Genomic DNA, 25,962 nt, shown 5'->3' with positions numbered 1-25,962 from the left:
TGAATACTCTTCATCTTCTTCCTACAATTATCACGACCGGCCTTCTACCTGTTAATCTTGGCTTCTCTCACTAAGATGTCAGCCCCTTGACGGCAGCAACTGCTTTTTGTCACTGAAAATCCCATCACCTAGAACAGTGCTTGACGACAGAAGGCACCCAAATATGTGCTGAAAAAATTAACAAGCAACCCTACAAGGTATGTCATGTGCCTATTTTACAAAAGAGAATGCTGATTTTCAGAGACAAACAATTTACCTAAAGCCACAGAGCAAGTAAGTTGCCAAACACATCTGAAAGAGTCAATACTCGACCCACTGACTCACTTCATCCTGTGCCATAGAAGGAAAGTATAAACACAGGTTAAGAAACAAAGATGTAAAATAAAGAATCGTATATGAAAGTATCAGACCACTTTTCTGTTCATCACTAGAGCATTTCACATCTTTGATTAATCTCATGTACATACTATAGAGGTAGTAAAGAATCTGCCTGCCAAGCAGGAGACACAGCTTCGATCCCTGGGTCGGGAAGATCCCCTGGAGAAGGGAATTGGCAGCCCACTCCAATATTCTTGCCTGGAGAATCCCGGGGACAGAGGAGCCTGGTGGGGTGCTGCCTATGATCGCACAGAGTTGGACACGACTGATGTGACTTAGCGGCAGCAGCAGCCAGTATTTCTTGCCTGGGAAATCCCATGGACAGAGGAGCCTGGCAGGCTACAGTCCATGGGATCGCAAACAGATGGACATGACTTAGCAACATGACTTCTCTATTCCCGACAGAGTAAAGGCTAGCTACATAGACATTTAACAAACATTTCTTTGATATTTATACCCACAAAGACTTGAAGACTCCTGTAAGGAGATCTTGAGCATCATCAATAAATTATACTCTTTCAAAGGATTTCAATTTCCAACCATGATGGAGTACCTGGATCCAGACTCCTTCCTGCTTCCACCCCCCACCAACAACCAAAAAAATGGACAGCAAAATGGCAACATCTTTTAGTCACTGGACCACCAGCAGCACAGGACTGGGAAGAGGTGAACTCCACACATGCACCAACTTTCTCAGCCTGGAGGCCCATCCTGGACCATGTGCTTTGAGGAGCCCAAGCAGAGCAAGGCAGGCTTGTCAAGTAGGAAGTCCAAGAGCATGAGAAGGGTCAGGAACCTAAAAACCAGAGTACTAGAAAGGAGGGAGCTGCATGAAGAAGGATCTCCAGAAATCAGCACAGAGGCCTGACTGAGTCTAATAACGAATAATAAGCTGTGTGTGCATACTGTGAATCTATCAGGGCAGGCAAAGAATGACCCAAGGACCATACGCTACATAACTCCAGAGCTCACACAGGGCTGGCAGAGAGACTCATACTCAGACCAGCGAGAACAGAGAACATACCATTCTTCAATGAAAACTATGGCGGCTTCATGACTTAATAATGGAGTAAAACTGTCTTAAAGTAAAAGGATACAGCTAGGGTTGATCTAACTTGGACCAATCAACAGCAATCAACAAATTAAAATTCACCATTTCTAGGATCTAACAAGAAATTACCAAGCTGTGACCCAAAAATGGAAGGAAAAAAAAAAAGGCCTATAGAAACAAATAATGGAATTAATGAACTAGGACTTTAACTATGATATGAGTATTACACGTATGACCAAGAATTTTTTAAAGGAACATTAATAGACAAATAAAGGAAATTAAAAAGATTCAGTAGCAAATTGAACCCAACAATATATAAAAATACAGCATGACTAAGGATTATCAAAAGAATACAAGGCTAGTTCAACACTGAAAAAGCAGTGCAATTCACCATATCTACCGATTAAAGAAGAAAAAATATATGATCATCTCGACAAATGCAGAAGAAGCCTGTGACAATATTCAGAACCCATTCATGATAAAAACTCAGCAAACTATAAACAGAACTTTATCAACTTGATAAAGAACACCTTTACAACTACGAAAACAAAAACTATAAAGAACATCATGTTGGTGGTGAAACATGAATGTTTTCCCCTTAACATCAAGAGAAGGTCCACTTTCAAAACTCCTATTCATCATCATACAGGAGACGCTAGCCAGTTCAGTAAAGAAAAAGAAATAAAAGGCATATAGACTGCAAGGAAGAAATCAAACTTCCTGTATTTGCCAATGACATTACTGTCTACAAACAAAAGACCAAGTAAGTTTAGCAAGTTTTTAAGGCAAAAGGTCAGCATAAAAAATTCAATCCTATTTCTACATACTAGCAATGAACAACAGGAAACTGAAATTTTAAAAGCATCATTTACAACAGCACCAGAAAATATGAAATACATATTAATCTTATTTTAAAAAACATGCAAGATCCAATTACTAAAATCTACAAAACATTAATAAAAAAAACTAAAAAAAAAAAAAAAAGGTCGAAATAAATAGAACATCATAAATCATGTTCATGGCTCAATATGACTAAGCTGTCAATTCTACCCTAAGTGATTTACAGATTCAATACAGGGCCAATCAAAAATCCTGGCGGGAGTCTTCTAAACAAGCTGATTCTAAAATATACTTGGTGGGAATTCCCTGGAGGTCCAATGGTTAGGACTCCACGCTTTTACTGTCAAGGGCCCAGATTCAATCCCTGGTCAGGGAACTAGGGTCCCACAAGCTTTGACGGACAGCCAAAAAATAAAAATAAGTAAATAAAACGTACTTGGAAAGGCAAAGCAACTAGAACACTCAAAGATAAGTCTGAAAAATTACGCAATTAGAGAACTCATACTACCTGATTTCAAAAATTACTATATAGATACAGTAATCAGTAGTGTGGCAAAAGAAAAATGAAAGACAGAGACCAATATGACAGAACCCAGAATCCAGGAACTGACCCACACATACATGATCTACTGGCTTTCAGCAAAGGTACAAAGGCAATTCAATGGAGAAAGATGTCTTTTCAAAAACCACTGCTGGAACAACTACACATTCACATGCAAAAAAAAAAAAAAAAATCAATCCACACTTTGCACCATTAGAAAAACTAACTCACGTGATTCATAAACCTAAATTGTAAAATTTGGAACTATAAAAACTCTAGGAGGAAAATATAGAGCAAAGTCTTTGTACTTTCAGCTGGGGCAATAATAAGAAGGCAAACAACTAATTTGAAAAGTTTGAAACTAATTCAAAAAGATACATGCACCCCAATGTTCAGAGCGGCACTATTTACAGAACTATGTCCAAATGTGCATGTGCCCACACATATATACACACATGCCATGGAATATTACCCTGATTTTTTGTTTAATTTTCATTAACTATAAAAAGCTATTTGGAGGACAAACAGGAAAAATTTGAATATGCACTGAGAACTACAGGACAGTTCAAATGTCATCATTATAAGTAGTCACACAGATCAAGGCTCAGCAAGCTTTTTCTGGGAGATAGTAGATATTTTCAGCTTTGTGGATCACAGGGTGTCTTGTAACTACTGTCCCTGTAGCACCAATGCAACCACAGACAATATGGAAACAGAGGAACACTGCTGTGTCCCAATAAAACTTTATTAAAAAAAAAAAAAAAAAGCAGGGCACATCTGGTCTGTGGGCCATAGTTTGGAAACAAAACTCTGACAGGCAACAGAGTAGCGGCTGCCTATGGTGAGCTAGGCAGCAGAGTGAGGGGTGAAGGCAGAACTCTCTGGAGAACACAAAGGATCTTTCTGGAATGATGAAAACATCCTATACCTTTATTGTGCTGTTAAGTTACAGGGATTAACATATTCATCAAAACTTGTCAAACTCTGTACACTTAAAATGGGTGCATTATATCATATAAACAATGACTCAATAAACCTGATTTGTTTACAGACTGTACTCTTTTCAGGTGACAATATTAGTGATGTGAAAAGCATGCCCTTTGCAGCCAAAATAAAGTGAATTCAGATTATTCAAATTCTAGCACCAAAATTTAAAACTACATGACCACTATCAAATCATTTTCATGGGTGTTTCCCCCTCCTGAAGGTATTAGTCACTCAGTCGTGTCCGACTCTTTACGACTCCATGGACTGTAGCCCGCCAGGCTCCTCTGTCCATGGAATTCTCCAGGCAAGAATACTGGAGTGGGTTGCCATTTCCTTCTTCAGGGATCTTCCCGATCCAGGTTTCGAACCTGGGTCTCCTGCATTGAGGCAGATTCTTTACCATCTGAGCCACCAGGGAAGCCCTCCTGAAATGCGTCAATAATTCCTGCCTCATAGATTTGTTTCAAAAATGAAATAAATGTAGGCTTTCCCTGGTGGCCCAGTGGCTAAGACTGCATGCTCCCAATGTAGGGTTCAATCCCTGGTCCGGGAACTAATATCCCACATGCCACACAGCTCAGTCATAGACAAAATGTGAGACACACAGCATAACATCTGACATGTAAGAGGCGCATTCCCTGATTTGAGTAAACCAATTTTTTAAAAATAATTTTTAAGAAAATGAGTCAGTAAAGATCAGACAGTGAGTAGGCTAGCTTCTTTTGTACCCTTCTGACACAGTCTGACATTCTTTGTTCACCGTTTATTGTGGTTTCACCTGACTTCAAGTACTGGGATCCAATGCCAGTTCCTGTGATTTCAGAGTAATGTGGGTCTCCCAGCAAGCACTGAATTTAGAAAAATATCCCATAACAAATATGTTGTAAAAGGAAATCTGCAAAGAGGCCAAAGTGAGAAGTATCCATTTTCCTAAGTAAGAATGGCAAAAGAAATGGTATAATATTTATAAAGAAAAATCAATAAACTTCATTAGCTGTTTTCCCATTTTATAGCCTAGGATTTGAATTTTATCCAAACCAGTAGCCAACCCACAAAACTACAACATGACAAAGCCCTGTATAGTGTTTTATGTCGAGTTTCTCACTGACAGGAGAGGGCAGGAGACTGGATGACAATATCAAACTTGTCCTTATTTTGTAAGTAAGGATGCTAAGTCTGAGACACAGGAAGTGGCCTCCTCAAGGACACAGTGCCAATAACTGGTGAAGCCCAGGAAGTCAGCCATGCAGGCCCGTATCACATGCTTTCAGCAGACACCACCAGCGATTACCTCGGGTTGATGGAACACTCCATTGCATAACTCCAAGGTACTTTTTCTCTTGCTTGACATCTTCAGTTTCTCAAAGACGAACTCATTACAGTGCAACATACTTAATTCCTAACCATTCAGGAATAACTAGGCTTTTGAAGTGGTAAAGACGATTTCTGCGGCCAAACACAGGCTTACGATAGGATCATAAGTGAAAATTCAAAAGGACTGATTACTAATAGGAGAGCTTACTGAGTGACATAAATGGTAAATCCCTCACACTGTTTCCTTCTCCCCACCCCAACAGCCACATCACGCACACTGATATCCACCTTTCCAGGGCTCTGAACAAGTAAAATACACCACTGTCCTACACAAACATTCCTAACAATCATCGTTTCTCAGTGTCAGGTCTACTGGTGTCTTCTTTGAGCAAGGACTGACTAAAATGGGTTACCTACCCATCTTCTACTCAATCTGTCCCAATCAACCCCGAGGTGGACTACAGGACCACAAATGCGAAGACATGTGAAGGAAGCTAACTTCTTTCCACTCACAGCTTCCTCCTCTCGCCCCACGGACAGTGGGTAAGACAGCCTGACAGTGACTCGGGAGCACAGCTTCCAAATGGGACACCTGTCCCCAGCAGTAATAACCCTGTGTATTCAAGCGCACCACAACGGTAACTTTAAAAGGGGCTTATCGAAAGTCCAAGTGTGATTCATCTAGCTTTGTCAGCTTTGGTTTTTCCCCTCAATCTGTGAGTCTGGTCAAACATAATTTTTAAAGGTTTACAGTAATCCTTCATGATTAATTTTTTGCCTTTATTAACAAAAAAAAATGGAACGATGAGATTCAATATACAGAAATGCCCATGACAGGTTAATATTTCTAGAATGTATTCCACTTGGTATTGTGAATTTTCTAAACAATACGCTGGTATAACTGATTTAAATCACTGCTTCCTCCCACAAATGGTGGCACCTTCAAAAGTGTTTCTGAAGAGGAAGTAATACCACCTCTGTTAACCCACAGGCCAGTTCCATCTTAAGCAAGTTTGAGAAACGTAGTCATAATCCATATCTACTCTTTTTCAAAATTAAGGTAAAATAAGGAAGAAGAGCTGGAACTAAATAACTCAGATACCCTACTCCAAGTCTTGAAAACAACCCATTTCTGACCATTTCCTAAACACTATAAATGCAGAGTTCTGTACTGAGTCACACTACAAGGCCCACTCAAAGATTAACAACTGACTGAGAAGATAAACTGCTAATTCTATTAAGATTCAGTTCAACTCCACCTTTAAAAAAAACTGCATTTAAGACTCAATTCCCAGAAGCATTCCCTCTTTTTTTTTTTTTATTGTTATACTAGGGGCAGTACTTTTACTTAGAGAGTTAACAAATCCAAACATAACAATTACATATATTAGTATCAGTAGGAATACCAAATATTATTTCACAACAGCCACTATGGATTTCTTCCTTTTTAAAAAATTAATTTATCTTAATTGAAAGCAAATTATTTTACAATATTGTGGCGGTTTCTGCCATGAATGAGCCACGGGTGTACATGTGTCCCCCATCCTGAACCCCTGTCCCACCCACCCCATCCCTCAGGGTTGTCCCAGAGCACCGGTTTTGAGTGCCCTGAGAAGCGTTCCCTCTACGATAAACAGCACTATGCTCAGATGCATCGGACTTTTAAACATGCTTTAAATCATACAAAAAGGTACCCAAATCACTGTCATTACCAGGTAACAGGCATACTATGAAGATCATCACACAGCTTCATTTATTTCTAAGAATGCTCTAAAGAATGTTACTATACCTTACACAGTAGGAAACAGAAGCTCCGAGGGGATAAAGGACCTGCCTGCTCAAGGCTGCCCACCTAGTCAACGGAAGGGTGGGGATTTGCATTCAAATTTACCTAATTCCAAAGAATGTGCATTCTTCTACACTGTGCTACCTCCCCAAGTCACAACAGAGGTGTAAACAGGCAGGGCAGTGAATGCATTTGTCCGGCAGTCTTAGCCATTTCAACAAAAAAGGGAGCAATTTTCCCAATTAAAAACCACTTTGCGAAATCCAGAGCACACTATTTAAACCTAGATTCTTTTCAAGAAGTAATTAACGGGTTAACAGGAAAGGTCAGACATCCTTGTATGAAGTACACTAAATCGCATTACAGGCCTGCAAGTAAGCTGTCACCGTGAACGAGTCCCCAGGTCCTGTGGTTCTCTGGGTCCCATGTTCGGGTGAAGTACCAACCAAGCCCCTTCACCCAATACAAACACCTCCTGAGCACCTGTGCTGTGTTAAGACTCCTTCTGGGCAAAGAGGCATACAGTTGAGACTCATCACAGCCCTCGGGAGTTAACAGGTTGGACGAGGAGTCCATTTACACTACATATGCAGTTACTAGTTGTCAGGCAAAAAAATGAAGTGCAAGAAACCCTGAAACAAAGGTATGTATAATCCTAAAACAAAGGTATGTATAACATGCTATCAGAGAGGCAGAGGAACTGATCTGCTTGTCACTTAAGGTTCTAAGCAGTGTTTGTTTACATTTTGTCCCTCCCTGACAACTCCTTCCAACCTCTGTCAACCCCTCCTCCCAGCCCCCAGCCCACCCCCTACACACAACCCATCTAAAGCTGCACAACCTGGGGAAGGAAAACCCAAAGAGCAAGGATTATGACTCCTAAAACCAACTTTGTGACTATGCCTCAAAAATCCAAGCTTATGCCATCGGGACACTTTTCTTTAGCTTTGCCAGGTGAAGACAGTTACAAAATGAGGCCAAGGAAACCAGAAAAACTCAGGGCACACCTCACATCGGTCAATCAGGAGAAACGAAGCGAAAGGCAAGCTGACCCGCACGGTGTTTGGTTCGAAGTTCTCTTGTTAATTTACCAGACGGCAAAGGAATACATACTACTGATAGAAACACATTCTGGTCATTTTCTTCCACCAGGTAATTTGACAGACATTTACGCTGGTTCCACCGTGGAGATTTAAACATAATCATTCCGACTTCATAAGGCAAATGAACTGAATTCAGCAGAAGGAAGCACCCAAAGCTTGACAACAGGGCTTGCCAGTCTGCCAAATCCCCAAGAGACCACGGAAGCCTACAAGACTGTAACAGTGATTTATCACAGCTGATCACAGCTCCTTTACAAACTTGCAGAAAATGATTTTTCCAAGTGATTTTCCCAGCGTTTATCCTGATCTGGGCGATCCAACGATTTAAAAAAAATAAAAATTAAAAAAAAAAAGAAATAGTTACTTACGAAAATAAAACGGGGCAGGGGGTTGCTGAGGGAGAAAAAAGGCACTGTTTTTCACTTTAGTTCTGTATGCCTGCGGCAACAAACTCTCAAAATAACTTCACTGAGGAGTGTTAAAGCTAAGACCGAACACCAAATATTGCTCAATCCAACTTACATTTGTTAACTCCTGAGTTCACAGCTAAGATCTAGAAAAGTAAATGCTACGGAGTCATTTTGCTCTAAGCACTACTAGCAAAAACAAAAACAAAAACAAAAACAAAAAACCCTATCCTTTCTTCTGATGGAAAAACTCTTGAGGACTTCCCCCATATTTATTTTAAAAGTTTAACCTACTAGTTGACTTTGGGGGGGGGGGGGGCGGGGAGAGGAGGGAAGGGAGAGGGGTTCAGTAAGTCGTATTTACAAAAAAAAAAAAAAGTATTGTTTGGTTTCCAAGTTTGGCTGCACTTGAACTCGACGAGAGCGGAGCCCAGGGCACGGTCCCAAGGCGGGTCCCCCCGGGCTGCACGTCTCCGACCCCGTGCGGGAGCCCCGGCCGCGCCCCCGGGAGCAGGCGCCCAGGGCGCCCCCGCGAGGCCGGCCCAGCCCGGCGTGTTTACCGCTCGCCGCGGCCCCCTTGAGCCGCTCCCTGGCGTCCGCGGCACTTGTTCGCCGGCTCCCGGACCGGAGGGACCCGCGAAGCAGCCGCAGTTCCCGGGGGGACGACTGCGGCCCCCGCTCCCGGAGGAGCAGACCCGGAGAAGACCTGGGGTCCGGGCCCCGCGGGGATGCCTCGCGGGAGGGGGGCATCGCAGCCGGGCGGGATCGGCCGCGCCCCCCCAGCCCGCGAGCGGAGGCGGCCCCAGGGTTGGGCTGCGGGAGCGGCGAGGCGAGCCGCGGCCCCGGGCAGACAATGCGTGATGGGGGGCCCGGGCAGGGGCGCGGAGGGCCGGGGAGCGATCCCCCCGCGCCCATGCATCCCAGCCCCCGCGCGCCCCCGGCCGCGCCCCGGCAGCCCGCCCCCGCCCGCAGCGGCCCGCGCTCCCCGCCCGCGACCCCTCCTCTAACCGCAAAACTTCTCCCAACTCCGCCGAGTTCAGTCGCGCTCTCACCGTTCGGCGCCCGGGGTCCCCCGCGGGCCGAGCTGGAGCAGCTCCGCACCTTGGCCGCGGAGAAAGACAATAAGTGGCCGCTCCCCCAGCGGCGGCGGCGGAGGCGGCTTGGAAGCTGCGGCGGCCGAAGCGAGGAGCGGGCGCGGCGACCTCAGCGGAGTCCAGGAGTCTCTCCGCAGCTGCTCCGGCTCGGCGCTAGCCCTGCACACAGCCCCAAACCGCCCGCGCATGCGCCGCGCGCTGTTCGGGGGTGGGCGGGGCACCCGGGGGGGCGGTAATGCCTCCGAGCCCTCCCGTGAGTGAGCGCGGCGCCAGGGGCTGCGCGCCGGGGTTGCGCGGCAGAGCTGCCCATCAAACCCCTCCCGGCCAATAGCAAGGCGCCTGGGCGGTCCCTCAGGTTGCTAAGGAAGGCTGAGGTTGACCGCAGCTGCTGCGCTGCGGCGAAGTGATCAAAGTCGGGTGGCTAGTAGAGGTGCCGACTGATATGCTCACCCACCCTCTCCTCTGCTCCCTGACTCCGGAAACCGCCCTTCCTCAGTGTGAGGGTGCTCACCTGAGCTGCAGCACTTACCATAACACACCCTGAAATGATTTACTCTTCTTTTTCCCTCCCCTTGAGATCAGAAAGTGGGGTCTTTTCCGGAGAGTGGAGTGCAGTGCCTTGAGAGTCGCTGCTGGGTATTCAACAAGTGTTTTAGTTAGATGGGTGGCTAGCCTCTGATGGCATCGGGATTGCGACAGGGTATTCCATAAACTTTGGGCTTTTCACCGCAAATCTTCAAGTTGCAAGGACCTCAGAAATCATCTGGCGGCTTTTGAGAAACAAAATGTGGTCTCTTGGTACGGGAAGAAGCTCATTTTGCAAGTTGTGTGTTTTAGTGTATATTGAGGGGAAACGCCTATCACATCAAACAACTATTTCATTGATGTTATTTCTTAGATAAGTTGTAAAAATGAATCTACTTAGAGAAAAACTTTAAGTAAAAAATGGACACACTTTATATGAACTTCATATAAGTTCAGAGATGTGCAAATTGATTGTAATCAAAGCAAGAACAGTGGTTACCTAGAGAAGCATTATTGGCTGGAAAGTGCAGGGCGGGTGCTGGACACCTTAGGTATTTTGATCTGGATGGTAGATAACAAAGGTATAGACTTACGGTGAAAATTCATCCAGTGTACAATGAAGATTAGTGTACTTTACACATATTCATATTTTTATATCAATTTAAAATACTTACAAACGATATGGCCCACAAAAATGTGAAGATGCAAAGGACCATCTTTTGTGAAACCCTGATCCAGTCAAGCTCCTACCAGAGTGGGGGTTTTGTGGATACTTACTACCTGTATGGAAGACAGAGCCTCCGCCCGCTAGCGCTGCAGCTCTGGGCTCTTTCTTCTCCTCCAGTCTCGGCGGGGGCATCAAGAATGGGCCCCAAATGCCTCTGACCCCACACCCTGTGCCCTCTGGTCTGTAGGCCCCAGCAATCTGAGGCTGGCCAGTCAGTTTCTCACCAGCCCTCGCCCCAGCCAAGCCTTCCCCACCCCAAATCCCTGGGAAGGAAAACGCCTCCTGCAACACCTGTATGCAAGTCAAGAAGCAACAGTAGAACCCCACATGGAACAACAGACTGGTTCCAAATTGGGAAAGGAGTCTGTCAAGGCTGTATATTGTCACTCTGCTTATTTAACTTATATGCAGAGCACATCATGCAAAGTGCTGGGCTGGATGAAGCACAAGCTAGAATCAAGATTGCTGGGAGAAATATAAATAACCTCAGATACACAGATGACACCACCCTTATGGCAGAAAGCAAAGAACAACTAAAGAGCCTCTTGATGAAAGTGAAAGAGGAGTGTGAAAAAGCTGGCTTAAAACTCAACATTCAAAACACGAAGATCATGGCATCTGGTCCCATCACTTCATGACAAATAGATGGGCAAACAATGGAAACAATGACAAACTTTATTGGGGGGGAGCTTCAAAATCACTGCAGATGGTGGCTACAGCCATGAAATTAAAAGATGCTTATTCCTTGGAAGAAAAGTTATGACCAACCTAGACAGCATATTAAAAAGCAGAGACATTACTTTGCCAACAAAGGTCCATCTAGTCAAAGTTATGGTTTTTCCAGTAGTCATGTATGGATGTGAGAGTTGGACCATAAAGAAAGCTGAGTGCCGAAGAACTGATGCTTTTGAACTGTGGTGTTGGAGAAGATTCTTGGGAGTCCCTTGGACTGCAAAGAGATCCAACAAGTCCATCCTAAAGGACATCCTGGGTGTTCATTGGAAGGACTGATGCTGAAGCCAAAACTCCAATACTTTGGCCACCTGATGTGAAGAAGTGACTCTTTGGAAAAGACCCTGATGTTGGGAAAGATTGAAGGCAGGAAGAGAAGGGGATGACAGAGGATGAGTTGGTTGGATGGCATCACCAACTCAATGGACATGAGTTTGAGCAAACTCTGGGGGTTGGTGATGGACAGGGAAGGCTGGTGTGCTGCAGTCCATGGGGTTGCAAAGAGTTGGACACGACTGAGTGACTGAACTGACTGCCTGCCTGTAAGAGGCACTTTCAGTTGTTTGGCTCTAAATCTTAGAAGGGTTCCTAGCCTTGAGCTGAAATTTGCTTCCCTGTAAATGAACCTGGTTCTCAGGTATATTTTCTCAGTTCTGCCTCACAGAATGAAACACCAAGGCCAGCTGTTTTCCAGTGCTGCATGTGAAAAATATTTCCCAATCACCTTATCATTCCCTCCTCCATTCTCGCTCTAATCTGTCCTGTCAATATTTGAAAGGTAGCCCAGAGAAAGGAAACTCCTAGATCCTAGATCCTGCCCAGAGGCACCCACCTTGGGCAGGTCACGCCTTCTCCAAGAACCTCAGTGTCCTGTAAAGCAAGGGGACTAACCTAGAAAACCTCTAGGACCCTAACACATGAAAACCTCATGATTTTCTCCAGCAGCCCGGCTGGTCTGTTACAGAAGCAGCAGCAGCAAATGTTCCCGTTTCTAGCGACTGCTGACAGCAATATTCCCTACTCCCTGCCTCAGCAGGTTTTATACCTTCCAAGTGAGCTGCAGAAAAGATCAAGAGTCCAGCATTTTTCAAAGTTTACCATGCCTACGAATCACCTGGGCCACTTCATTAAATGTGGATTCTGACTCAGTAGGGCCGGGGTGGGTTCTGGGATTCGGCATGTCTAATACGCTCCCAGGTGATTCTGATGCTGCTAATCTGGGATCTCCCCTTGAGAAGCAAGGTGCTACTCCACATTTCCCAGCTACACCCTCCGTCTTCTTGGGAAGTCCTAAGTAGTGATTTGCATGGTTGGCATTTTCTCATCCTCCAAGCACCAGCTCTCATCCCACCTCAGAGAAAACATCTATCTCAGTCCCTCTCATTTATATCGCTCAAACTTACTCATAGCATTTATCTCAGTGTGAAAGTATCTCATTTGTGTTTCTATTGGCTCTCTCTAATGCGAGCTCCCTAAAATCTGTTTTGTTTACCTCTCTCTCTCCTACACCTAACAGACTGCCAGTGGGAATAGTTAGGCACTCAGAAGTTTTGCATGAATGAATTTGTACAGAAGGAGCTACTGTGAGGTGCCCTGGAACTGACGGTCCCCGATACTAAAGACTTGTTCTTCCAAGGGACACCAAGTGTCTGCATTCAGTGTCCCCATTTCACCAGAAAGAGATTTGCAGTTCAGTCATTCTCTTGCTTTCCCGAGTAAGTTTTCAAGCCAGTAAAGATACCAAGGTCTTATCAAGCAGCAATAGGATTTTGTGTCTCTCAACTATCTCTAACCTCTCTCTCCAGTCAACTTACTGAGCTCTCCAGTTGATTTACACAAGGCTTCCCTGATGGTTCAGCAGTAAAGAATCCGCCTGCAATACAGGAGACTCAGGTTCAACCCTTGGGTAGAGAAGATTCCCCTGGAGAAGGGCACGGCAACCCACTCCAGTATTCTTGCCTGGAGAATCCCACCGACAGAGCCTGGTGGGCCAGTCCATAGGGTCACAAAGAATTGAATGTGACTAAAATGGCAGCACAGCTCAGCACATAATACCTGTACATCTAACAAGAATAACCCCCATTTTACAGAGTCCCTTGATAATGCAAAAGCAAGGGAAAAAAACAAAATCAGTGCAGTTGTAAGAACATGAATTTTTCTTGAGATCCATGGTCCCGAAAATGTCTACTTTTGCAAAAGAAGGCACTCTGGAACCAACTTGCCTCAGGGCTCTTCTTTCATTGCAGCGGACTCTTTACTCCCTTTGAATACGAACCCTGCTGTTGCCCTTAGGAGCTTTTGCTTTCAGTCTCTTGCTTGGGGTGAAGTCGACTGCATCACAGTCTCAATTCCATTTCTTCATCATATGATTAAACCTGAGCCAATCAATGTTTCTTATCCACAGGTCAACAATTATTAGTTCAGACTTGGGCACATGACCCCCAGACAGGCCAATTAGGGGCAGCAAGAGTAAATTCTACCCTCTGTTCAAACTATCAAGGTGGCTAACATTGTTTTTCTCAACTGGAAACTGGAAGATAGGCTTATCAGCCATCTCGTTGCCCTAAGGACAGAATCTCTCTTCACACAAAACCAGCACAGTGGAGAGGTAGAGAAATGGAAAAAAAAAAAAAACAACCCAACATCTCAGTGACACTGATTGGACAACCAAATCCAGCAATTCCTGAAGCTAGAACAACACATAAGCTTTTCAATCCTGTAAGACAATCAAACCAGTCAGAGTGGAGGTTTCTGTCCCTTGCATCCACAAGAGTTCTAATTGATACACCATTTGGGAGTGGATGATCCCTGGTCAGTTATCTGACCTGCTTCTCAATTCAGTTACAAGTAGCTATTAAATGTTCACTGGGTGCCAGGCTTAGGCTTGGTCCTGGGATTCGAGATGAAGAACAAGGTTCCTGGCTTTAAGGAACTAAGTCAAATGAGGGAAGCAAACGATCAAGCCAGCAGGAAATCAGAAGTGTACGTGCCTCCACAAAAGCAGATGGAGGGTGTTAGGTGGCTTAGAGAAGAACACTTAAGAGGGTGAAAGTTCAGCGGAGGCACCAACAGGAGCGACTATAAAACTAGGTCTTGGAGGACAATCCACCAGTTAGAGGACAGTGCTTGGTATAGCTAGTCCAGGAGGTTTGGGTGTGTGTGGCAAGCAGAGAGGACATTCCCAGGAAAAGGAGGAGCCAATGCAAAGACGCGGAGGTATCAGAAACACAACACACACAAGAAACTGGAGCAGTAAGGGGTAAGAGGTGAAGCTGGAAGAAGTCAGCCAAAGCCAGGTTACACTGCTTTGCTAAGGAGTATGGCCTGAAAGGCCAAGACAAAAACTCCAAAGGATTTTAAGCCATGGAATCAGGATGAGAACAGGCTTTCATCTTGAAAGATTACCTTCATACCATGTGTTTAAACTGAATTTAAGTGTGGGATGACGATGAGGGTGGGGAACAGGAGAATCTCTAAGGGAAACTGGGCTCCAGGTGGCAGGTTCTGCAGTCCAACACTTTTTCACTTCTTGGGTGGTTGAGAGAAATTTTCTTTCTCAATATCAAGCCCAAACCTGCCTAGTAGAAATATATGGTGAGCCACATATGTGATTTAAAATTTTCTAGTAGCCACATTTAAAAAGAAACAGGTGAAATTAATTTTAATGGTATTATATTTAAACAAATGTATCATAAACATGGTCATTTCAACATGTGATACATACAAAAATTTATTAATGAGGTGTTCTTTTTTTTTCAACTTTAAACTAGAAAGGGTTAATTTTTGGTTTGTTTTTAAATTTTTCTTTGGAGTATAGTTGCTTTATAATGTTGTGATGGTTTCTGCTGTATAGCAAAGTGAATCAGCTATACGTATACATACCCCTTCTTTTTTGGAATTCCTTCCCATTTAGATCACCACAGAGCATTGAGTAGAGGTCCCTATGCTATACAGTAAGTTCTCATTAGTTACCTATTTTATGCTAGTATTGTATGTGTATCAATTTCAATCTCCCAATTCATCCCACACCCTTTCCCCCTTGGTATCCATAAGTAGACACAGACACTACATCTGTGTCTCTATTTCTGCTTTGCAAATAAGTTCATCTGTACCGTTTTTCTAGATTCCATATATAAGCGATATTATAAAATAATTGTTTTTCTCTTTCTGACTGACTTCACTCTGTTTGACAGTCTCTAAGTTAGTGCATATCTCTGCAAATGGCACTACATCGTTCCTTCTTATGGCTGAGAAAAGGCGTCTTTTTGGTTTTTTTTTTTTTTTAGTTTATTTATTTTTGGCTGCATTGAGTCTTCATTGAACAAGGGCTTCTCATTGCAGTGGCTTCTCCTGTTGAAGAGCACAGACTGTAGGCACGCGGGCTTCAGTAGTTGCTGCTCGTGGGCTCACTAGTTGTGGATCCCGCCTGGGCTCTAGAGCACAGGTTCAATAGTTGTGGTGCACGGGCTTATTAATAGTTGCTCCGAGGCATGTGGGATCCTGTGTCCCTGCGTTGGGAGGTGGATTCTTATCCACTGCACCATCAAGGAGGGCTTCCCAGGTGGCTAGTGGTAAAGAACCCGCCTGCCAATGCAATAGATGTAGGAGACATAGTTTCGATCCCTGGGTCAGGAAGATCCCCTGGGGGAGGAAATGGTAATCCACTTCAATATTCTTGCCTGGGAAATCCCATGGACAAAGGAGTCTGGTGGGCTGCAGTCCATGGGGTCGCAAAGCGCGACTGAGCATGCAAGCACAAACCACCAGGGAAATCTGAGGTATTCTTTTGAGTCTTCAAAAGAAAACAATATGTGTTTTATACTTATAACACATCTCAGTTCAGGCTAGCCTCATTTCAAATGTTCAAAACCCCACATGTGGCTGCAGCTACTGTGCTGGACAACATAGCTCAGGTTGACTGATTCTGATAGAGTGTCCCTCTGGGCATTTGCTCCAACCATAACATGTGCCTAGGCCATAATACAACAAAGGTCTGTATAGTCACAACTATGGTTTTTCCAGTAGTCATGTATGGATGTGAGAATTGGACCATAAAGAAACTGGATTGCCAAAGAATCAATGGTTTTGAACTGTGGTGTTGGAGATTCCCTTGGATAGCAAGGAGATGAAACCAGTCAACCTAAAGGAAATCAACCCTGAATATTCACTGGAAGGACTGATGCTGAAACTGAAGCTCCAATACTTTGGCCAGCTGATGCAAGGAGCTGACTCATTTAAGACCCTGACATTGGATGGCATCACTGAGTCAATGGACATGAGTTTGAGCAAACACCGGGAGATGGTGATGGACAGGAGAGCCTGGTGTGCTGTAGCCCATGGGGTCGCAAAGAGTGACTGAACAACAACAAAGGCCATAATGCCTTCACTACACCTCTTTCACTTAAGGTGTTAGAGTGCTGACTTAAGTTCTGATTTAAGTTCTTGTGTTAGACAGAAAGACCAGAACTTTAGAAGCATCCCAGGGCTGGCTTCAGATCCTGGACGCTCAAATTCTTTGTAAAGCGATCACCCACACCTACTAGCCACACGATGGCCAGTACATAAAAAGTCTCTGCATAGCCCTTAGCACATTGCCTGGCGCCATGCAAGTGCTCTGCCAGCTTTAACTCCCTCCTCCACTTCTTTTTTTACAGACGACAAGCAAAGACTCTAGGAGTAGACCTGATCATGCAAAAAAAAAAAAAAAGTGCTATTTATATAGAAATTCAGGGAAACCTGGACTCTGTCACAATCTTAATGGTAATTTCCAACAAAAAGTACATATTGTCATGTATTGATCTCTCTCTCAGTATATGTGGCAGCCACCTACTCTCTTGCCCCGAGGGGTTTCCCAGTCTTTAATTAATATCGGCCAGATGTACCAGTTAGTGATAGATGATTTGTTTAATTTTTGGGACCCCTGCTTTTCTCCATATGACCCTTCCAGCAACAGGTTTGCCAAAGTCAGCTCATGGTATCAAAGTAAGCTTCTGAGGCCATTGTATTTCCCAGGGGAGAAGAGTTGAGGGGCTGTTGGGTTGATGGAAGAAAAGGGAGCCCCCAAAGCTTTAGGATTAAGGGACATCATACCCTCCAAAAAAAGCTACTGCCGTATTTCTCAATTTGGAGTCAGGGGAATTTAATTTGAGGGCCCAGAGATTCTCTCCCTATAACTGTAAAAGGAAACCAGACTCACTTTGGGGGGTTGCATAATTTTGATCTGGTTAGGTTTGCTCTGGTGTTTGCTTTAAACATACGTTCCAGTTTGGAGAAGACGGGGAACTGTTATTCTGATTGCAGAGAGATTTATGGGCTGACTCCAGCACTGCACATTTCATCCTATGGTTTTTTTCTTTGTGCCCGGGCTTTTCCAGTTTATTCAGCTGCTCTCATAATTATCCCCAATTATTTATAATGGTAGGTTTCTGAAGCTGGAGTTAAAGAAACACCATGGTCTTTTTTTTTTTTTTTTGAGCCTTAAACACTATTTAATGAAAAAGGACTCCAACAATTCATGAGAGACCTAAACTTGGGTTTTTTTTTGGGGGGGGGCGGATTTTTATTGGAGCATAGTTGATTTACGATCTTGTGAAAACTCAGGTTTTCCTGGGCAGATTTTTTATAAATTTTCATCTCTAATACAATATTGTTCCCTAACTTGTATGGAGTTTTTTAAGAAGTCTTTATTTGCACACACAAGTGTTCCCAATAACTACAGCTTCAGTACAGCTTAAAAGAGTTTTTTTCTTTTTCTTCTTCTTTTTTTGCCAATCAAGTGGCATGTGGGATCTTAGTCTCTTAGGGATTGAACTCACAAATCCTGCATTTGAAATGCAGAGGCTTAATCACTGGACCATCAGGGAAGTTCCTTTTCTTTTTCTTTCTTTTTTTTTATGTGGAACTAACATACTACTTGAACTTCCCCGATGGATCAGTGGTTAAAGAATTCACCAGCAGTGCAGGAGACATAGGAGATGCGAGTTTGATCCCTGGGTCAGGAAGATCCCCTGGAGGAGGACATGACAACCCACTCCAGTATTCTTGCCTAGAGAATCCCATGGACAGAGGAGCCTGGCGGGCTACAGTCCATATGGTCGCAAAAGAGTTGGACGCAAATGAGCACACGGCACTTACCACTTAAAACTGTCATGCTTTTAGGTCTTACAGTATAGATTCCCAAGGACCAAAGTACTTTGGGAAACACCTGGTGAATAGAATGTAACCGAGTCAGATTCTTATTTTTCCTCTATTTTGTATTATCTAATGACAGTGTATTTTCAAACTTTACCAGTTGTTCCAATGAGGATCTTTACAGCTGTGCTTTTTTGTCCCCTAAGTGATCTGAAGAAAACTCATTCATTGCATTTATTAATAGTAGCTCTTTAGACTTTCATATCAGGACTTCCCTGATAGCTCAGATGGTAAAGAATCTGCCTGCAAAGTGGAAGACCTAGGTTTGATCCCGGGGTTGGGAAGATCCCCTGGAGGAAAGCATGGCAACCCGCACCACTATTCTTGCCTGGAGAATCCGCATGGACAAGAAGAGCCTGGCGGGTTATAGTCCATGGGGTTGCAAAGAGTTGGACACGACTGAGCAACTAAGCACAGACTCACATAATTTAGAAACATTTCCCCCCTCCCTTTTTTTCTTTTTGTCTTCCACGACATTGACTTATTTCAGGAGTCTAGGTTGCTTGTAGTTTCTTGCATAAATGGATTTGAATCCTCCTTGGTAGAATAGGGTGGTTTATTTATTTTTATAAGAATACTACATAGGTGATGTTATAGTCATATAATTAACCTAGTTTCTTTTTACAATGCTGTCCTTAAAACATTAGTTTCTGGAACTCTTCCTAAGAAAAACCACTATTTAAGATAAAATGAGAAATGGTTTATATTCTGTAGTCCTGTCCTCTTGAGGTTTCACTGTGCATAGTACCATTACGTATGAAGACTCTGAGAAGAACTGCCTTTAAAAATCTGTTTAGCTTTTTTTTTAATACTCTATTTCCCAAACTTCTTTCATCATGAAACCAATTTTTCTTGGAAAATGCATTAATATCTCATATTGCATTAAGGAAACATTTTGAGAAACGATCCCTGGAGTTCATTCAATTCATCTTCCAGAGAGAACAGTATATGTGCATGTTCAGTCATGTCTGACTCTTTTGTGACCCCATGACTGTAGCCTCCAGGCTGCTCTGTCCATGGGATTTCCCAGGCAAGAGTACTAGAGTGGCTTGCCATCCCCTGCTCCAGAGGATCTTCCTGACAAAGAGACTGCACTCACATTTCCTGTGTCTCCTGAATCAGCAAGCAGTTTCTCTATCACTTAGCCACCTGGTTTAAATCTGAAGCATTATTTATGATTTATCCATTGTTCTCAACCAAATGTTTGAGCCTCCTAAGGATCATATGTTGAAGATAGAGGAAGTAATATTAAGATATCAGATAAAGGTGAAGTCTCCTTTGGGAGATAATTAAATATAAATGGGTCATGAGGGTGGAGCCCCCATGATGGAATTAGTGCCCTTGTGAGAAGAAAACAGCAGAGCCTCCTCTGTCCACTATGTGAGGATGCAGAGAAGTATCCATCTGCAAGCCATCTGCAGGCCAGGAAGAGGACCCTCACCAGCAAACAAATTTTGAACTTCCTAGCACCGTGATCTTGGACTTTCCAGTCTCCAGAACTGTGAGAAATAAATGTCTCCTGTTTAAGGTACTCAGTCTATCATCAGTGTTAGTTACTCAGTCGTGTCTGACTCTTTGTGACTCCATGGACTGCAGCCCACCAGGCTCCTCTGTCCATGGAATTTCCCAGGCAAGAATACTGGAGTGGGTTGCCATTTCCTTCTCTAGTCTATAGTATTTTGTTATAGCAGCCCAAGCTGACTGATACACCCACACTGTTATCCATTTCAAAGAGTCTTGATTCTTTCATCAATAAAGGAAAACAGACGCTTCCTAAATCTCAATTCTAGCCTAGTCCAATTATTGCTGTGAGATTTCTACTTGCAGTCCCACCCACTGCAAACACCATTTCACTTGGATAGTCTATTGAACCTCAGACTTTATTCCAAAAGTGAAGTCTCCTTCTCTTTCTCAACTGCTCCATTTCCTGCTTTTCCCTTCCCTCAATTCCATCTAATCATTTCCAAAATTCTGCCTTTTTATAATCCTCTGTCCCTTTTACAGGGCTTCCCAGATGGCACTAGTGGTAAAGAACCCGTCTGCCAATGCAAGAGATGTAAGAGACGGGTTTGATTGCTAAGTCAGGAAGATCCCCTGGAAGAGGGCATAGCAACACACTCTCGTATTCTTGTCTGGAGAATCCCATGGACAGAGGAGCCTAGCAGGCTATAGTCCATAGGGTTGCAAAGAGTCTGACACAACTTAACACACATGCATCTCTTTTACAAATCAAAAAACCAAGTTTTCTTTTCTGCTTCTCTTGTAATCAATTGCCAACTTGTGACTGAATGATTTCAATAGTCTTGTAATGGGTTTCCCTGCCCCTGATATCTCCCATCTAGTCCATGTTTCTCTCTGCTAGAGAATGGTATGCCTAAAGCACAGCTCTAACCTGTTGTTTCCTATCAAAAGACTATAATTGCTCCCAGTTGCTTACAGAATAATACTTAACACGATAGAAGACAATCCAAAAATAATTGACTTCCAGTGTCAATTTGCACAAAAACTATATTAGACTTCTTTACCTGAACCCAAGTCCCTGTCAAAGCTTCTAACTCTCCCTGTAGCCATCTTTTCCAGGAAGTTTTTCACTATCCACCAAAAAAAAAAAAAAAATCCTATTTAATATAAGCTATATTTGTCCCATCTAGAACTTTATTTTATAACTTAAATTTTGTTTTACACCTTTAGTCCTTATCCTCTGCCTTCAAACTTATTCAAGTCTTTATTACCCTAAAAGATAAATAATATCCCAACACAAATACTTTCTTAAGACATTGTCCCATCTTCTTGCCTTCCCCATTATTTTGCCTATAGTCACTGATTCCATTTCCTCATTAACAGCCCTCTTTTCTTAAAGTCAATTTTATTTATGAGAAATAAACATTCAGTAAATAACACCCATTTTAAGTATACAATTCAGTTAGAGTGTCAAGGTGTGTAACTGCCCTCACAAACAAAAAAACAGAACATTTTTTATGATCCTCAAGAGTTCTCATGTGACCCATCTTGTCAAGCCCCACCACCACCTATGGTCCCAGACAACTTAGATTTGTCTTCCCTAATATTCATGAAATCAGAGAGTTTATGCCTTTGGCAAGTATATTGCTTATTGTTGTGTAATGAATGATCCCAAGATTTGCATTAAAACAGCAAAACATTCTTTATCTGCACAGTGTCTAAGGGTTAGGAATCTGTAAGTGCTAAGACGGGTGGTTCTGGTCCAAGGCCTTTCTTGAGGTTGCAGTAAAGCTGGCTGCTAGAGCCACAGTCTCTGGACTAGAACTGGAGAATCTCCCTCCAGGTTCACTCCCCTGGCTGTTGGCCGTGGTTTCAGCTCCTGGCCACCTGGTCCTCCCCATAGGAACGCTGACTGTGTGACTAATGACAGACTGCATTATGAGAAACAGAAAAAGGAGAGACACGCAGAGAGAAAGAGACGGATAGAGAGGCAACAGTGCTTATTATGACATAGTCTCCAAGTCATGTACCAACGTTTCTTCCTCCTTATATTCATTTGAAGCAAACTGCTGGGACTTCCCTGGTGGTTCAGTGGTTAGGAGTCCATCTGCCAATGCAGGGGACATAGGTTCAATCCCTGCTCCAGGAATATTCCACATGCTGCGGGGCAATGAAGCCCTCACGCTGCAACTACTGAAGTCCAAGCACCCTCGAGCCTGTGCTCTGAAGTGAGAGTAGACATTGCAATGAGAAGCCTGCTCACCGCAACTAGAGAGTAGCCCCTGCTCACCGTAACTAGAGAAAGCCTGCACCAGTAAAGAGGACCCTGAGCAGCAAATAAATACACAAATAAAAGAAGCGAGGTACTAAGTCCAGTCCACATTTAAGAAGGGGAGATTATATGAAGGACTGATTTCTAGGAGATGGGGACCATTAGGAGCTCCGTTGGGAGCCATTTTGGAAGCTATTAGAGTCTGTTCTCTGATCTCCCATTGATTCACAGTCTTCTCACATAAAAAATGTACTCATTATATCCCAAGGCTGAGAAAAATATACTCATCACATCCTAAGGTCTTCAGACGTCTCTAGACCATTGTAACATCAAAGTCTAGAATTTCATAACCTAAATGAAATCTAGATATGAATATGGCTTCTCAGGTGTAGACCTTAAGTTGAGTTCCTTGAGTGTAGCTCTTAATCTTTAAACTTGTGAATCCTATGAAATAGACAAGTCATCTTCCTCCCCCCCACTCCAGAGTACACACCCAATGCATAACAGGCATAGGATATTGGTTACAGACATCCTGTTCAAAAAGGGAGAAATTGGGAGCACAGAGTCATCACTGGCCCATAGCAATTCTGAAATCCATCTGGGAAAATACTATGAGTACCCAGATTTGGACTCAGTCTTATCTCTGCCCAGGAATGGTTCTCATAGTTCTTGGTCCCAGGGTCTGAGTTATCTTTCCTTTTTTAATGAAATGTAGTGTGTATCGGCAACTGAGTAGTTTCCTCGGTTTGGTTCTGTCTTGTTGAATTTCAAGAGCCCAAGGTCCTTTCCACATTTTGGACGGTTTTCACCTTTCTTAGTCCAATCTGGCAGTCTCTGCTGATCGCTGCTGTTACTGTTCATTCGCTAAGTTGTGTCCGACTCTTTGCGACCCCATGAACAGAAGTATGCCAGGCTTCCCATTACTATCTGCCGGAGTCAGCAGATCTCCTGTGAATCTTGTTGGGGGTCCGCTCTAGTAAAATAAAGCCACACTCACAAATCTCTTTGATATAATTCTTCTCCACTTTTAAATTCTAGGGAAAGACAATACCCTTAAGCTTCTTAGAAGTCCTATTCTTTGATTGAGAGGACCTGTTAGTCACACCCTTAACATCTTAGAGGGCTTTTTGTCTGCCTGAACAGTACTGTGAGCAACACCTTTAAGCTTTCCAAGTATTAACAAAGCATTTTACAGACACACCTTGGGCTTTATCTCTGGACCAGGTTTTCCCAACAGTACTCTGGATTTGATCTTTTCTCAGAAGCCATTTTTAAATGTTGACATCATTTGGCATCTACACATGATGTGACTCTTCAAACCCTTTGGTTCCTTTTTTGTTTAACAATCTTCCATTAGCGTATTATCCCTCTCATTTGCATTTTATCATAAGCAGCTAGAAGAAACCAGGTCGCACCTTCAACACACTGGCTGGAAATCTTAATTCGATCACCCAGTTAATCAGTTACATTTTCTACCACCCACATCACTGAAGACAATGATATTACTAAACTTATTGCTATGCATAATGAAGACTCCCTTTTATACAGTTTCTAATAAGGTTTTCTCCATTTTTCTTTACACTTTTCCTGATGGGCTCTTCAAAGTCCATAATTCTACAAATTGTGTGTGTGTGGCCCTTTACGCTTTCACTAACACCCTCCTCAAAATCCTTACAGCTTTTCCAGTTTCCACTCAAGTTGTATTTCCAAACCAACTTGGACATCTTAGATTTTTATTACCTCAGCACCCCATTCTTGGTACCAAAATCTGTATTAATTATCTGCTGCTGGGTAGCAAATTAGCCATAAGGCCATCAGCTTAAAACAAATAGTGACTTTTTATCTACACAGTTTTTGAGGGTCAGGAATTGAGAATGGCTTAGCTGAGTGGTTCTGGCTCAGAGTTTCTCAAGAGGTGAAGCTGTCAGTAGAAGTTATAGTCTCTGGAAACTTGACTGGGGTTGGAAGATCCACTTCCAAACTCACTCTGATGGCCATTGACCAGGTACTTCAGTTTCTCACCTCATGAGGCATTTCATGGGGCTGATCACAACATGGCTTTCCTCAAGATGAGTGATGAGAGAGAGAGAGAGGAGCGTAGAAGCTATACCATTTTAATGATTGTCTCCAAGTCACACACCATCACTTCTGTCTTATTCTATTCATCAGAAGCAAGTCACTAGGTCCAGCTCAAACTCAAGGGCTAGGGGGAAGGGAGAAGGGAATAATGGCATGAATAAGGAGAGGCAGGTTTCATGAGAGTTGTCTTGGAGTCTGGCCACCACAGCAAGCTACTTAACTTCCCCAGTGTGTGCCCTAATGTCCTCCTCAGTAAAATACAAATAACAGCTTTTTACTCGCATAGTTTCTGTGAGGTGAAATGAAAGAATAACTACAAGGCCCCTTAGAACAATACCTGGCACTAAGCAAAAATGTGACACTTCTCTCTTCTTATTGCCTTTTTTTTTTTTTAACCGTATGGATGACTTTTAAAACTCTATCTTTTGGCTCAAGGAAAGTGTCCAGCGCACTAATTTTGCTTTGTTTTTTGAACTGTCTGTGTGATTCTCAGCACCTAAAATAGATCTGTCCAAAAATAGCATCTTTAGGACTTTCCTGATGGTCCAATAGTTAAGAATCCACCGGCTGATGCAGGAGACCAGGTTCCATCCCTGGTCCAGGAAGATTCCATATGCTGTGGAGAAACTGAACCATTTGCCGCAAGTCCTGACCTAAGAGCTGTAACTACTGAAACCCACATGCTTATAGCTTGTGCTCCACAGCAAGAGAAGCCACTGCAATGAGAAGCCCGTGCAATGCAGCTAGAGAAAGGCTGCACACAGTAATGAAGAAGCCAAAAATAAAATAAATTAAAAAATTTTAAAATGGCATCTTTATATTGATTTCACATACTTACACAGTGATAAGAGAACAGACTCTGTATAAGTTCAATCCCGTTAGACCCTGAAATTTTGGCACCTTGTTTTATGTCCCTGGATATGTTCCAGTGTCCAAGTTTATAGCCTATGGGAACTTGAATAAAATTTGTACCCTACTGTTGTGTGAAAATTGTATAAATCTTAATTCTGTTGAATTGGTTCATGGTGCTTTTCAAGTCTACTATATCCTTCTACTTTTCTGTATATTCATTCTATTAATCTTTGAGAGTTTGATATTGAAACTTCAGCTAAAAATCTTAATTTACCTACTTAAAAAATAATTGTACTATAAAGTGGAACTCTGTACATCTGTTCTGTAATTTCCAAGTTGCCAGTAAATGTGTTATCTTGCATTAATAATTTTAAAAATAAAAAAAGAGGAAAAAATAACATCTTTATATTCATTAAGACTTTTTTGGCTCACTGGTTCAAGAAAAAAAAGAAAAAGAATTAAATCCAGTGACAGACTCCAAGCAAGTCTGATTCCAAGTGATTCAGTGATGACATTAGCAGAAATCTGTCTCTCCCCATCACCTTTTTTGTCTTTCACCATCTCCTTCTCCAGGATCTTTCTTAGGTTCTTTCTTAGACAGTTCTTCTCTTATAGTAACAAT

General features: G+C 43.0%; 1 protein-coding gene across 6 annotated transcripts in view; it reads right to left on the bottom strand.

Annotated features, from left to right (window-relative positions):
• AKAP13 (A-kinase anchoring protein 13) overlaps positions 1–9,672 on the bottom strand; it is a 316,668-nt gene extending 306,996 nt beyond the window's left edge. For all 6 annotated transcript variants that reach the window (XM_061158636.1, XM_061158639.1, XM_061158640.1 and 3 more), the window contains exon 1: positions 9,460–9,672. The gene's annotated coding sequence lies outside the window, so the exon portion shown is untranslated. The remainder of the gene's footprint in view (positions 1–9,459) is intronic.
• Between the last annotated feature and the right edge of the window lie 16,290 nt (positions 9,673–25,962).

The sequence above is a fragment of the Dama dama genome, chromosome 13 (assembly GCF_033118175.1).
Source record: "Dama dama isolate Ldn47 chromosome 13, ASM3311817v1, whole genome shotgun sequence".
In the NCBI taxonomy this organism is placed as follows: Eukaryota; Metazoa; Chordata; class Mammalia; order Artiodactyla; family Cervidae; genus Dama; species Dama dama.
This window is presented reverse-complemented; position numbering and strand designations above follow the sequence as displayed.